The 13327-nt window shown below is 39.0% G+C and overlaps 1 long non-coding RNA gene across 1 annotated transcript; it reads left to right on the plus strand.

Annotated features, from left to right (window-relative positions):
- Positions 1 to 10226: 10226 nt before the first annotated feature.
- On the plus strand, positions 10227 to 10677 carry LOC124266689. Its single transcript, XR_006895817.1, has 2 exons — positions 10227 to 10289; positions 10613 to 10677. It is a non-coding gene; the product is annotated as an uncharacterized LOC124266689 (long non-coding RNA).
- Positions 10678 to 13327: the final 2650 nt, after the last annotated feature.

Genomic DNA, 13327 nt, shown 5'->3' on the forward strand with positions numbered 1-13327 from the left:
AGTTATATAGGTTCACTTCGAACAAAACTATGACTGTTTATTAAACAGGCGGAATTATATATTTAATGTTCACATATCTGAGAAGGCTTGCATTTAGTAGATACAGGGTTTATACCGATGGACATAGACAATTCCCAAACCACGTAGAAACTCACTATTCCAGTTTGTCTTATTGACTGCATTTGCACTGAGCCTGTAGTTTGTCTTAAACTTCACTCTGTCCCTGTTGCCCGTGGCCATCTCTTCATACTCCACTACAACCTGAAACATCACAATAACACTGAAATCAACACCTAGTAACATACCAAAGATCAGAGCAAGAGTCTTGGTCAGCGTAGGCGATCGCGGTGCGTCTCTGCTATTGTTGAAGCACCTATCCTCCATAACAAACTGCACCAATGTTTGAAACTCATAATAAGCCTCTGTCACAAATATCTCAAGTATGTGCTGTGAAATGATTCGATACTGGTGGATTTCAATGCCATATCGACTAAAGTGCATAGTCCTTACTCCTTATTACTGAACTTAGTCTCTCGGTAATGATGGACTTTGCTCAATAACCATTGTCTATCATATCTATGATATCTTCTCATCCCTGTACAGCTGGCATACTGCCGATACGATATTCAGTCTCAATTCATTCACACGTGCATATTCACAAACTTTTAGACTCACGTATGCAACGAACCAGTCATCCCTGTGGCAGGCATCAGCAAATACAAGACCAAGAGAGTCCACACCGCACACAGAGTCGGCAACAAACTGAAAGAAATCATTTCCACAAATAAGGGACAGTATATATTTCTTTGAAGCTGTGTATTGGGAAGTCCCAAATAAGGTCACATTGACCTTTTCCACAATATCAGGCCTTCGACAGAAAACTTTCCCACTGTGCAGAATAGCGAGGTATTGTGTTTATGTTGCTATTTCCACGATTAATGTGGGCTTTTCTGCGTTTTTCTGCACAGTGGGAAAGTGTTCATTGGTAGGCCTGAATATCAATACATGTGAAATGCAGTGTGCACTGCTTCATAACAACATGTTAAATATTTACCAAAACATTTGTTTCATGGACTTTAGACTTTGAGCTAATCTGGTTCGTGGTGGCGTTCTTCAGCTGTGTTTCATTCAGTCAGCTTTCCTATGTGGTGTCATTGTCCTTCACATTCCAAGGTGGGAACTGTCAGCTTACCTTCAGTCTGCTCCGGCGTTCTTCAGCATCTTTCCTCGTGGGAACTGTTAGCTTACCTTCAGTGTGCTCCGGCGTTCTTCGCCATCTTTCCTCGTGGGAACTGTTAGCTTACCTTCAGTGTGCTTCGGCGTTCTTCAGCATCTTTCCTCGTGGGAACTGTTAGCTTACCTTCAGTGTGCTTCGGCGTTCTTCAGCATCTTTCCAGGTGGGAACTGTTAGCTTACCTTCAGTGTGCTCCGGCGTTCTTCAGCATCTTTCCAGGTGGGGAACTGTTAGCTTACCTTTAGTGTGCTCCGGCGTTCTTCAGCATCATTCCAGGTGGGAACTGTTAGCTTGCCTTCAGTGTGCTCTGGCGTTCTTCACCATCTTTCCGGGTGTGAACTGTAAGCTTACCTTCAGTGTGCTCCGGCGTTCTTCAGTATTTTCCGGGTGGGAACTGTTAGCTTATCTTCATTGTCCGTCGGTGACCTGTGACCTTCCACTCAGGACACGTTAACCTACCTCCATGGACCTTCCACTCAGGACACGTTAACCTACCTCCAAAAGGGTAAAAGAACTGTTTATTGCGGCTCATTCAGACAGTCCCATCATGTAGTGCAACACACATAGCATGCCTTGCCGTGTTCTTCTTGGCAAAATAATGTCAGACAGTATTGTTTGATGAAAGGAAAATGCCAAAAGTCCAATGTAAGTTGTATGCTTGCGCTCATGTTCTAAGCATGTTTAACAAATGCAACTTTCATGGAATCATTTTCAACTTTAATTACCCACAAACATTCCAGTTCATACAGAAGGGGTTCACTGAATTCTATAAGTTAACAAAGTATACCTCTGTCATTAACTGTAATAAAGACTATTTCAATAGGGTTTGGTCAAACTGCCATGCTCTATTCTCCTAAATGCTTAGATAAATATACAAATTATAAAAAAAAAACTTTCATGGAACTGTGTATGCACATGCATCAAGTTGTTGTGTTTCCAATAAGCATGGTCAAGCAGAAACCAATAATCCCCTTAGAAATGTTTGATGTTAATGTCTGAAACATGATTGTTAGTTACCCTTTCAAGCTGAAGTTGACTGAAATGTGGCATCATTTTACATCTACCTTCATTAAAGAGGGTACTTACTTCGGCATCCTTTTTTGCACATTTGTTGGTACACCAGGTCTCCCGATGTTTTGTCGCTCCCCTCATCGTCACAGACTTCAAGAGAAAGTGTAAATAGTGTTTTAGTTTAAATAGGTAATAGAGTGGACAGGACACATGCACAAAGAAAACCATACACGAATATGTCCTTCACAGCAAACACGTATTGAAAGTGGTGACCGAAATCATGGGTGACTGCCTCACACGCCCTATATGGGTGATGGATACATTTTGAATATGTTTTGTAAAAAGATAAATGACATTTTCAACATGGTACTTTAAATTAGCAACTGCAATTTTTAGTGCCTGTATCCTAAAAGGGGGTTAAAGTATTGTAAACTTATTGTCCTTCTAAGAGGATACATAAGAACTCCCAAAACATTCAAAGTTAAATTTAAAATTACCAGATTTTTAAACGTAGTATTTTTGTTATTTTAAACTGTCGGGTAACGTGCTCTACAATCGCCAGCGGGTGAAGGGATGGTGTAAATCCAACTAGGGTCCATGCAGGTAGCGAAAGCACTGCAAATATGTCCCCAATGGTCTCTAGTATGGTGATGTATCTTCGGTTGTTAGCGACCTATAGCCTGTTTTTACATTGTATTGTCTTCGTGAATATAATAGTTTTAGATTTCCATGCTAGTTTTAGACACCATCTGTGATACTCTAGTTTAACTCACTCACTCACTCACTCCACGAACAGATGTTTAGATGGAATGCTAACATTTATTTTACCATTATAATTGTTTCTATCAAAAGGTATTTCGTTCATGTCGACAGTAAAAATAAGACAGGTAGAAAAGTTTAGAAGTAAACACACGCGCCAAAAAACATCAGGTACACCTTAACATACAATAAGCTAAGGACAGTAAACGTGTACCTACCATCCTCCCCGTAACCACGGCATAGTTTGTTGTGTCTGTTGTACACAAAATACAGACAGTAGGTGTCTGGCCAACAGGTCACGGCACAGGGAACCAGGTAAGTTTCAAGAACAGAGAATAATGGTTCTGTCTGCTCCTCGTTCTTGCCATCCTTTTTTTTTGCATCTATAGGACGTTTGATGAGCAGTGCTACGAACGTAAAATGTCCTAAACACCCACATGCACCAAATCTTCCCGACAGGGAGGACATTCATCCTTCATATGAAGGAAATTGCAAAACGAGAAAGTGCTTTGAGAGGGCGATTCGTGCACATTGTTATCAAGAACATTTTTTTATTTCAAACAACTAATTTTGAGAAATGTATCAGGCAAAATACCTTTAATACACTCATTAATTTATGTAAAAAAGTGGCAGAAATAGTATTAAATGTCAGTTGATAAATGTCCATTGTTAAATGGGGCACTGGTGCTATTGTCAGACATGACTGATGTATGGATATATAGTTCACATATATCTTCTTCGTCTCACACAGTGACAGTGGTGCTATTGGCAGACATGACTGATATATGAAGGTATTGTCCACATATATGTTCCTCATCTCACAGTGGCAGTGGTGCTATTGGCAGACATAACGGATATATGAAGGTATAGTCCACATATATGTTCCTCATCTCACAGCGGCAGTGGTGCTATTGGGAGACATGACTGATATATGAAGGTATAGTCCACGTACATGTTCCTCATCTCACAGTGGTGCTATTGGCAGACATAACGGATATATGAAGGTATAGGCCTCATATATGTTCCTCATCTCACAGTGTCCGTGGTGCTATTGGCAGACATAACGGATATATGAAGGTATAGTCCACATATATGTTCCTCATCTCACAGTGACAGTGGTGCTATTGGCAGACATAACGGATATATGAAGGTATAGTCCACATATATGTTCCTCATCTCACAGTGGCAGTGGTGCTATTGGCAGACATGACTAATATATGAAGGTATAGTCCTCATATATGTTCCTCATCTCACAGCGGCAGTGGTGCTATTGGCAGACATGACTGATATATGAAGGTAGAGTCCACAAATTACATAGACCTACGTGACATCATGTATTAATTAAAAGTTTACCTGACTGACTGACTGAACTTGGTTTATTACATGTCATAAAAGTGAACCCTTGCCAGAGAATAATAGACTTATTGTTGTAGAATACATTCTCTAGTTGGTACCGTCTAATTAACACCTGTCACAAGGGATGGGCCGTTTGGGTTTGTGATCAGAGGCGGTGTTATGCAATTGGTGTATCCACGAAATATCATGAACTTGTTTATAGATAATTGCTTATGTTGTCCACACACGGGCGGATTGAGGCCAAAACAATGGTGGGGGAGGGTGGGCGATGACGGAGGAGATGACAAAGCCAAGAAAGACACAATTTGACTATCATTTGTATGTTGACCATACTGAAATTGATAAATTACTAATCACAATCATACATAACACATAACATACATAACTGTATATAATGTTTAGCAATGCTTTGGGGTTTTTAAAATATCGCTCTAAATTAGCCGAACTAAGTCAACATGAGTTGTAATTTGTGTTATGATGCTTTTAAGCATACACTCATTATTTACAGCTCCAAAAAATGAATTCTGAGCGGTGCTATTGGCACATTAAACATTAAACAGAGCGAGTTTAATTTTGAGTTTTCGAAAAGAAAAAAATTCTATTTTTTCATCCTTAGCATTTATTCATATGGGGCCGGTTCATGGGCTAACAAGTGTAAATTTTGAGTTTTCGACAAAACAATTTTTCATTTTTTCATACTTAGCATATATTCATAACAACTGCATGTTTAATTTTGTCGAATCTCTTTCAGAAAGTGTCCACAGTGGGGAGAGTTTCTGGACTTTTGTGAGTCCAGAATTAAATTGTGACGTGTTATATGTAAAAGCCGTTTAACTGAGATTCCGATTAAGCAGAATGCTTGCAAGTAAATTCTTTCCATTTCTCAGGAATTGTACGATATTTAGACCACCATGGTAATTTATTATCTAAATGGATTTGCTGTAAAGGATATCATAAAACAATAATACGTGATAGATCACTTCGAGACTTCGGCATCATACAACAAAAGATTATGTATGTATGTATGTATGTATGTATGTATGTATGTATGTATGTATGTATGTATGTATGTATGTATGTATGTATGTATGTATGTATGTATGTATGTATGTATGTATGTATGTATGTATGTATGTATGTATGTATGTATGTATGTATGTATGTATGTGTGTGTGTGTGTGTGTGTGTGTGTGTATGTGTGTGTGTGTGTGTGTGTGTGTGTGTGTGTGTGTGTGTATGTATGTATATATCTATGTATGCATGCATGCATGCATGATTGTTACAAGAGTAACAGGCCTCGTACATACTGATGTAGAGACTGGGTACCCGGGACACCAGTAGCCACAGCTTTCATAAACACGCTTATGTTGAAAACCGAACGAGATTTGGGAAGTTGCGATCCTGGAATATGTGAAGAAATTTTTGGTTAAAACAATCCCACTGCTCCTTCATGGACCTTTGTCCTAAGCACATGTCTATATCTGAACATATATTCCCAGCCTACGAAAGTAAATACATTGCATAGATACAATAACAATGTCTGAAGGTGACGAGGAGAATTTCACGGCGAATTGGAATTTGAAGGGTGTCAGGTCCACGAGATATATTCTGTCCGTGTGTGTACACTAAGAATTCAATGAGTGGGAGTATATTTACCTCCTACTATCAGCTCGTACACACGGAAGAGTAATAGTTCCAATAAAGACATTTACATTTACAAGAGGGAAACACACATTAACAATGTCCCCGTTGTCAAAAGGGGAAATGATCAGTCTAGTAGGTGGCTTTAGTTGGATTGCTGGCTATCAACACCTGTTGTTGTTTTACGTGTTCATACTTCACAGATTAATTTATGCTGTGAAACAACATCAGATACTATTTTGCTTAACTAGTGGTTTTGAGATTGTGTGTGTGTGTGTGTGCGCGCGCGCAAGTCTGTAATTGTGACAATGTGTGGGGGTGCGCGCCTTTCTCTTTGTGTGAATGTGTGTGTGGTAGTGGTGGTTCTGGTGTGTGTGTGCGTGCGTGTGTGCGTGTGTTTAGGGTATACGTGTACGTGTATGCATGTGTCTTACCCGGCCCATGTGATTTTTCTGTCTTTTTTGTCTGTGTCAAAGTGAGTACGTAGGCGCGTGTATGTGCCTGTGTTGGTGTTACTGTTTCATGTGCCAGTAAGTATGCAATTATGTTCGAGTCCGTGTCATGCAATTAAAAAAACAAAACAATACCGGCTACACCTACTCAGCCTATCTGTCCAGTGTCAAGAGGTCGCTATCCGACGATGTCTTAATGGTTATTCTCGTTACACACATATGTACTCCTCTGTCGATGTTCATTCAACTGTTGGCATTTTGGAGACATTCAACTTGTAGGTAAATGTTGGTAATCGGTTTATGTTTTAAAATTAAATGAATTAGTATGGTCAAATGAGATCATATATGCCGGTGGCACAATGTAGGTTAAGGAGCTTAAGTATGCTATCCTTCTGCCAGTGTTTACTGTTGATCAAAGTACAGGATAGTGTCTACTTTTTCAGAAATTCGATTGGCTTGCGTCTGTTTGATATTAGCTAGCATAACCAACAGTCACAGTGAGTAAAAGCCAACGTGATGGCATAAATCTTTATGGAACAAGTTTTTATGGATAACAAGTTCTTTGTTTCGTGAGTGCGACGTTTCGATACAGATTCGTGTACCGTTGTCAAGCAAGAGTTGCTTGACAACGGTACAAGAATCTGTATCGAAACGTCGCACTCACGAAATAAAGAAGTTGTTATCCATAAAAACTTGTTCCATATTGAAAGTCTCACTTCTAAAATGCCACTAAAAAAAGGCATAAATATTGTTTCCATCGCCATATAGCTATAATATTGACACGATTAAACGTCTCTCTCTCTCTCTCTGTGTCTCTCTCTCTCACTCTGTCTGTCTGTCTCTCTCTCTCTCTCTCTGTCTCTCTCTCTCTCTGTCTGTCTGTCTGTCTGTCTGTCTGTCTCTCTCTCTCTCACTGTCTCTCTCTCTCACTCACACACACACACACATATTGGCATTTCTTATGAGTTTTATTTCATAAGTTTGTCAATGAATAAATAGATCATTATTCATAATTTCAAAATTTACATATATCGATTATTGTTATCCAGCATATATTGTGGAATATATAAACTCAGTGTTGCAACGTACACTTGTGAAGGACTGTTACGTTTTTAGACTTGTTTACTTATATCATGTCCTACCAGACCGTGCAGCCTGTCTCCACAGCTTCTGTGTTCTCATCCTAAATTTAACATGTTAGGTGCAAGCCCATCTGTGCATCGTCTGAGTAAGTGACGCTGCGCCAACGTCTAACAAGTGATACCAACGATTATGGAACTGATTGCATTGATATAAAGCTGAGAGTGATCAGATTTCTGCCAGACTGTGTACGTATCCTGCTCGTGTTTTAAATCAGTACATTTAACGGACTTAACACTTTTTGTTGACAAGGGCGTATCATATCAGCTGTGAAATTGTCAGCTCTGATGATTTCATAACTTTTGTGCACGTACGATATCACACTTTGAAGATATAAATACGACCGCATTGTTCTCCGCTGCATTGGAAGGAAAACTTCATCATTGGTAACTTCACTGTTTCAATACATCTCTCAGTGATTGTTATATTTTCACAGGCACAATATATTTTTGCGGATATCATGTGCGGAATGATACTAAGCGCAAAGCAGTAGGTGAGGTGACACTCAGTCTTGCAGTCTGAATGAGACAACTTTTATCTTCAAACTATAATGTAAATAATGAACACGTGAGGTGACACTCAGTCTTGCAGTCTAAATGAGACAACTTTTATCTTCAAACTATAATGTAAATAATGAACACGTGAGGTGACACTCAGTCTTGCAGTCTAAATGAGACAACTTTTATCTTCAAACTATAATGTAAATAATGAACACGTGAGGTGACACTCAGTCTTGCAGTCTAAATGAGACAACTTTTATCTTCAAACTATAATGTAAATAATGAACACGTGAGGTGACACTCAGTCTTGCAGTCTTAATGAGACAACTTTTATCTTCAAACTATAATGTAAGTAATGAACACGTGAGGTGACACTCAGTCTTGCAGTCTTAATGAGACAACTTTTATCTTCAAACTATAATGTAAGTAATGAACACGTGAGGTGACACTCAGTCTTGCAGTCTTAATGAGACAACTTTTATCTTCAAACTATAATGTAAGTAATGAACACGTGAGGTGACACTCAGTCTTGCAGTCTTAATGAGACAACTTTTATCTTCAAACTACAATGTAAGTAATGAACACGTGAGGTGACACTCAGTCTTGCAGTCTTAATGAGACAACTTTTATCTTCAAACTATAATGTAAGTAATGAACACGTGAGGTGACACTCAGTTTTGCAGTCTTAATGAGACAACTTTTATCTTCAAACTATAATGTAAGTAATGAACACGTGAGGTGACACTCAGTCTTGCAGTCTTAATGAGACAACTTTTATCTTCAAACTATAATGTAAGTAATGAACACGTGAGGTGACACTCAGTCTTGCAGACTTAAGGAGACAACTTTTATCCTGCCTTCAAACTATAATCTAAATAATGTAAACGTACAACTTGGTTAAGCGTACGGACAAGGACGACAACAAAATCACATTTAACATTGGTTTCAAGTTAGGTAAAATATTGAAACTATTTCCTCAGTTTTAGAACAGTTTTAGGTGGAGTGTTTACTCAAAACTATCACATATGCCCTGAAAACCTATGAAGGACATAATCTCAAGTAATCTAATGTTGGCTAACAATGTTACTATCGACAACAATGAATGTACATGAGTAGACAGTAGATATTTCTTAACATGTTAAGTTTTACACTGATTCATCCGAAGGAGAACATGACGTATAAATGTCGAAGTTCAAACTGTAATAACAAATTTGCGTCTTAAGCAAGCCTCCGCATTGTATTTTGTGTACATATAAGTTTCTGTTGGTGATCCACGAAAAGTGATATCGTTTCTTTTTCGTGAGAGCTGATGACTACACGTGCTTTATCATGCAAGGGGAGTGTGTGTGTGTGTGTGTGTGTGTGTGTGTGTGTGTGTGTGTGGTTGGTTTGGGGGGGGCTCTTTTCAGTATATATGTCACTATGCAATCGTCAACATGGGTTTGGTCATTTGTTTTTCTGTAGTACCAGAAACATAGAGAACAATTCAAAATAGGGAATTGCATCGGACATCATTTTTTACTTTGGTGTTCCATATTTCACATTGTCCTCCACGAGTAACATAAGCGTTTTGCAAGTTCTTCTAAGGCCTAGAGTATCATAATCAGTCAACGCATCTCTGAGACATTATTTTCAATCTTGACGAAAGCAACAAGCTTGATTGAACCTAGACTATTCCTCGACGTGAAGGAAAGTTGACTATTTGAAACCGGGACTCGTTCCCTTTGTCATGCAGCCTTGTGGACAGATTATCCCCTCTGAATCTGTTTGCATATATCTAAATATGAAAAAAAAAACATCAAGTGGTCTCACTGGTCTCAATTTCTAGTTCAGCGGAAGGGAACTGGTTATTTAATGAAAAATGTTGGACACTGGAGATAATCTACCTCGACAAACTGCCTCGTGTACACTTTAAATTGCTACTTGAACGTATTATTCGTATGCATGAAGAAATGGGGGCTCTCCATTGGGGTCACTACTTCTTGACCAAATGTCAACTTGCTACCGAATGTATAACTGTGTTTGAAAACATGGTACAAACATAAATTATTAATCTGACGAAACTGCAGTACATGCAAAAATAATTGCTGTTTTGGAGACAAACGGAACTACATATTATTCCTCAGCCACCTCCAAACGGAATTGTTCGCTGTCACTCTCGTTGTACTGTTCGCACGTGGAGCCGAACCATCAGAGGTGAGCATTCAAATACATTTGTTCACGAAAGCTATCACACAGTATGTCCAGGAAACTTCGCAAACTATATTCTAGTATGATCACGATCACTTTTTATTCAGGTATATTATGGGCACTATAAACTGTATTCTAGTATGATCTTTACCCAGTATGTTTGGGACACTGTCAGCAAGCTATATTCTCGTATGATTGCAATACTGTACCTTTTATTCTAGTTATTTAGGGCACTCTAAACTATCTTCTAGTATGATCGTGACACTGTACGTTACATTCACGCATATTCCGGGCACTTTAAACTATATCCTAGTATGTTCCTATCATAGTATGCTCACGGCACCGTGTCACCCAGGGGAGGGGAAAATATCCCCACGGACATCGAGCTGCACAACAAATCTATGCTGACCTATCCTGGAATCCCGGACCGCACGATCGGCTGCTATAACCAGACAATCAACTTCCATGACTTTTCAAGGGTATGCACGTGCATTTGATATGTCTAACATAGATATCGTGCGGTTAGTATGTGTAAATACATTATATCCTGAGGTAGAATCTACGTATGAGGAATTGCTTTCTTATGATGATGATGATGTTGATGATGATGATGATGATGATGATGATGATGATGATGATTGTGATGATTGTGATGATGATGGTGATGGATATGTCAAGATCTTAGCAACTGATCATTTAGCAACAAATATTTGACATTCTAGATGCTGTTTGTAATGACACTTCAATCGTCTGTGATTATCGGAATGTACGTGCAAGAAATTGATAAATACGACCGTCTGGAAGACCTACTGTTTTCGTCCGAATATTATTCTTATTATTATTTGTACGAATTTTGGCCCAGCTGCCCTGAACTAACCACTGTGTCGATTTCAATGAAACTTACAGGGATGATAGCATGTAGGCTTAAATTGATGCCCGGTTGAAAAAATCCCGACTTCCTACTTCCGGTAAGATAACCCAAAACGTCAAAATCTTTGAACCCCAATATCTCTAAAATTAGGAGCGATAAATTGACCACATTTTCCCTCGATGTAGACATCTTCATACTCAATTGATTCAAGGCATAAAATAAGTCGGGCAGCAGATGAAATGTCCCGCAATTTTGGAAAAACTGAATTTTTTGCCGATTTTCACGTTTTGACGGTGTTTGTGCTTAAACATCTTCTTCTCCAGAACAGCAAATAGTACACTCATGTTCGATACGCCGTTAGAAAGCTCACACAGCGGACTACAAAATTTGCACAATGAATATCGATATATTGAATGATTTTGGAGTTGGAAGTTGGTGAATTTTTAAGACGCGTTTTCATAGGGTTTAAAAAAATATCTCTCTTCGAAAACACCATGGATTTAATTTCCCAAAGTACCAATGTCGAGATAATTGAATGGGAAACATTTCTGCTTCAGATTGTTGTTATGTAATAATGAATATTTACGTCACAATTACGACACAAACACAAACTTTGCGATTTTTCACACGTCCGCACGTCTTCTTCTTCAGAACGGCATATGGTACAATCATGTTCGATATGCAGTTAGAAAGCCCACACTCCGGACTACTTAGTTTGTTCACGGCATGTCGATAACTTGAATAGTGTCATAGTTATTACCCATGGAAAATGGTTAATTTTGTCAAAACGCATTTCTATATTGTTCATAAAAATGTCACAGCTCTGCGAAAGCCTATGTTTACAAATCTTCTCCTCCTGAACGGCATATAGTACTATCGTGTTTGATATAATGTTGTAAAGCCCACACTCGGGACTACTCAGCTTGTTCATGGCATGCTGATATCTTGCACAGTTGTGGAGTTATCAAACCGTCGATAATTGAACGGGGAATATTTTTGCTTCACATTATTGTCATGTATAAGTCAATAATTACGTCACAATTACGTCACAATTACGACACAAACACGGATGTTTCGCATTTTATTAGTGGTGAGATAGCGTTTGAGGTAGGTGAAGGAAGCGCCAGTAAAATCTAGCAAGAATCAACACTTCCTGGCTTTCCAATGCCTAAAGAAAAAGTTCCCTCTTTAACAGGCCGTAGTTCCGATTTCCTTAGCTCTACAGTCAAAAGAGTAAGTGTTCTGGAATTATTGAACACTATTGCCGGTTCCGTCATCCTCAACCACCAGACTCCCCTCCTCTGCCGACACAGGGACGCAACCCACGGCAAACGGGTTGTCCTGTGGACCTATACGACCCCTGGTCCACACGGGGGTGAAGAGCCATTGGCGTTACCCAGCACACACAACGAGGAGGCTGCTCTTGAAGGGTGCTATTGCGGCCATGGCAGGCGCACTTTGAAGTCATCATAATTGCACCACAGAAATATTTGAATGGCTGTTTCACAAAGGCAATGTATACACATACGTATATTTTATGGCTGTGTAGCTGGTATCATCTTGAATGAATATTCCACTATGTACCTGGTATCAGCTTAACTGAATGTATACAATATGTAGCTGGTATCACCTTAACTGGATGCAAGCAATATGTAGCTGGTATCATCTTGAATGAATGCATGCAATATGTAGCTGGTATCAGTTCAACTGAATGTATGCACTATGTAGCTGATATCAGCTTTACTGAATGTATACAATATGTAGCTGGTAGCAACTTAACTGAATGTATTGCACTATGTAGCTGGTATCAGCTTAACTGAATGTATACAATATGTAGCTGGTATCACCTTAACTGAATGTATACAAAATGTAGCTGGTATCACCTTAACTGAACGTATACAATATGTAGCTGGTTTCAACTTTACTGAATGTATGCAATATGTAGCCGGTATCAGCTTAACTGAATGTATGCAAAATGTAGTCGGTATCAGCTTAATTGGATGTATCCACTATGTAGCTGGTATCAGCTTGAATGAATGTATCCACTATGTAGCTGATATCAACTTGAATGAATGTATCCACTATGTAGCTGGTATCAACTTGAATGAATGCATCCACTATGTAGCTGATATCAACTTGAATGAATGTATGCACTATGTAGCTGATATCAACT

The sequence above is a fragment of the Haliotis rubra genome, unplaced genomic scaffold (assembly GCF_003918875.1).
Source record: "Haliotis rubra isolate DU_JTF1 unplaced genomic scaffold, ASM391887v1 Scf1270, whole genome shotgun sequence".
In the NCBI taxonomy this organism is placed as follows: domain Eukaryota; kingdom Metazoa; phylum Mollusca; class Gastropoda; order Lepetellida; family Haliotidae; genus Haliotis; species Haliotis rubra.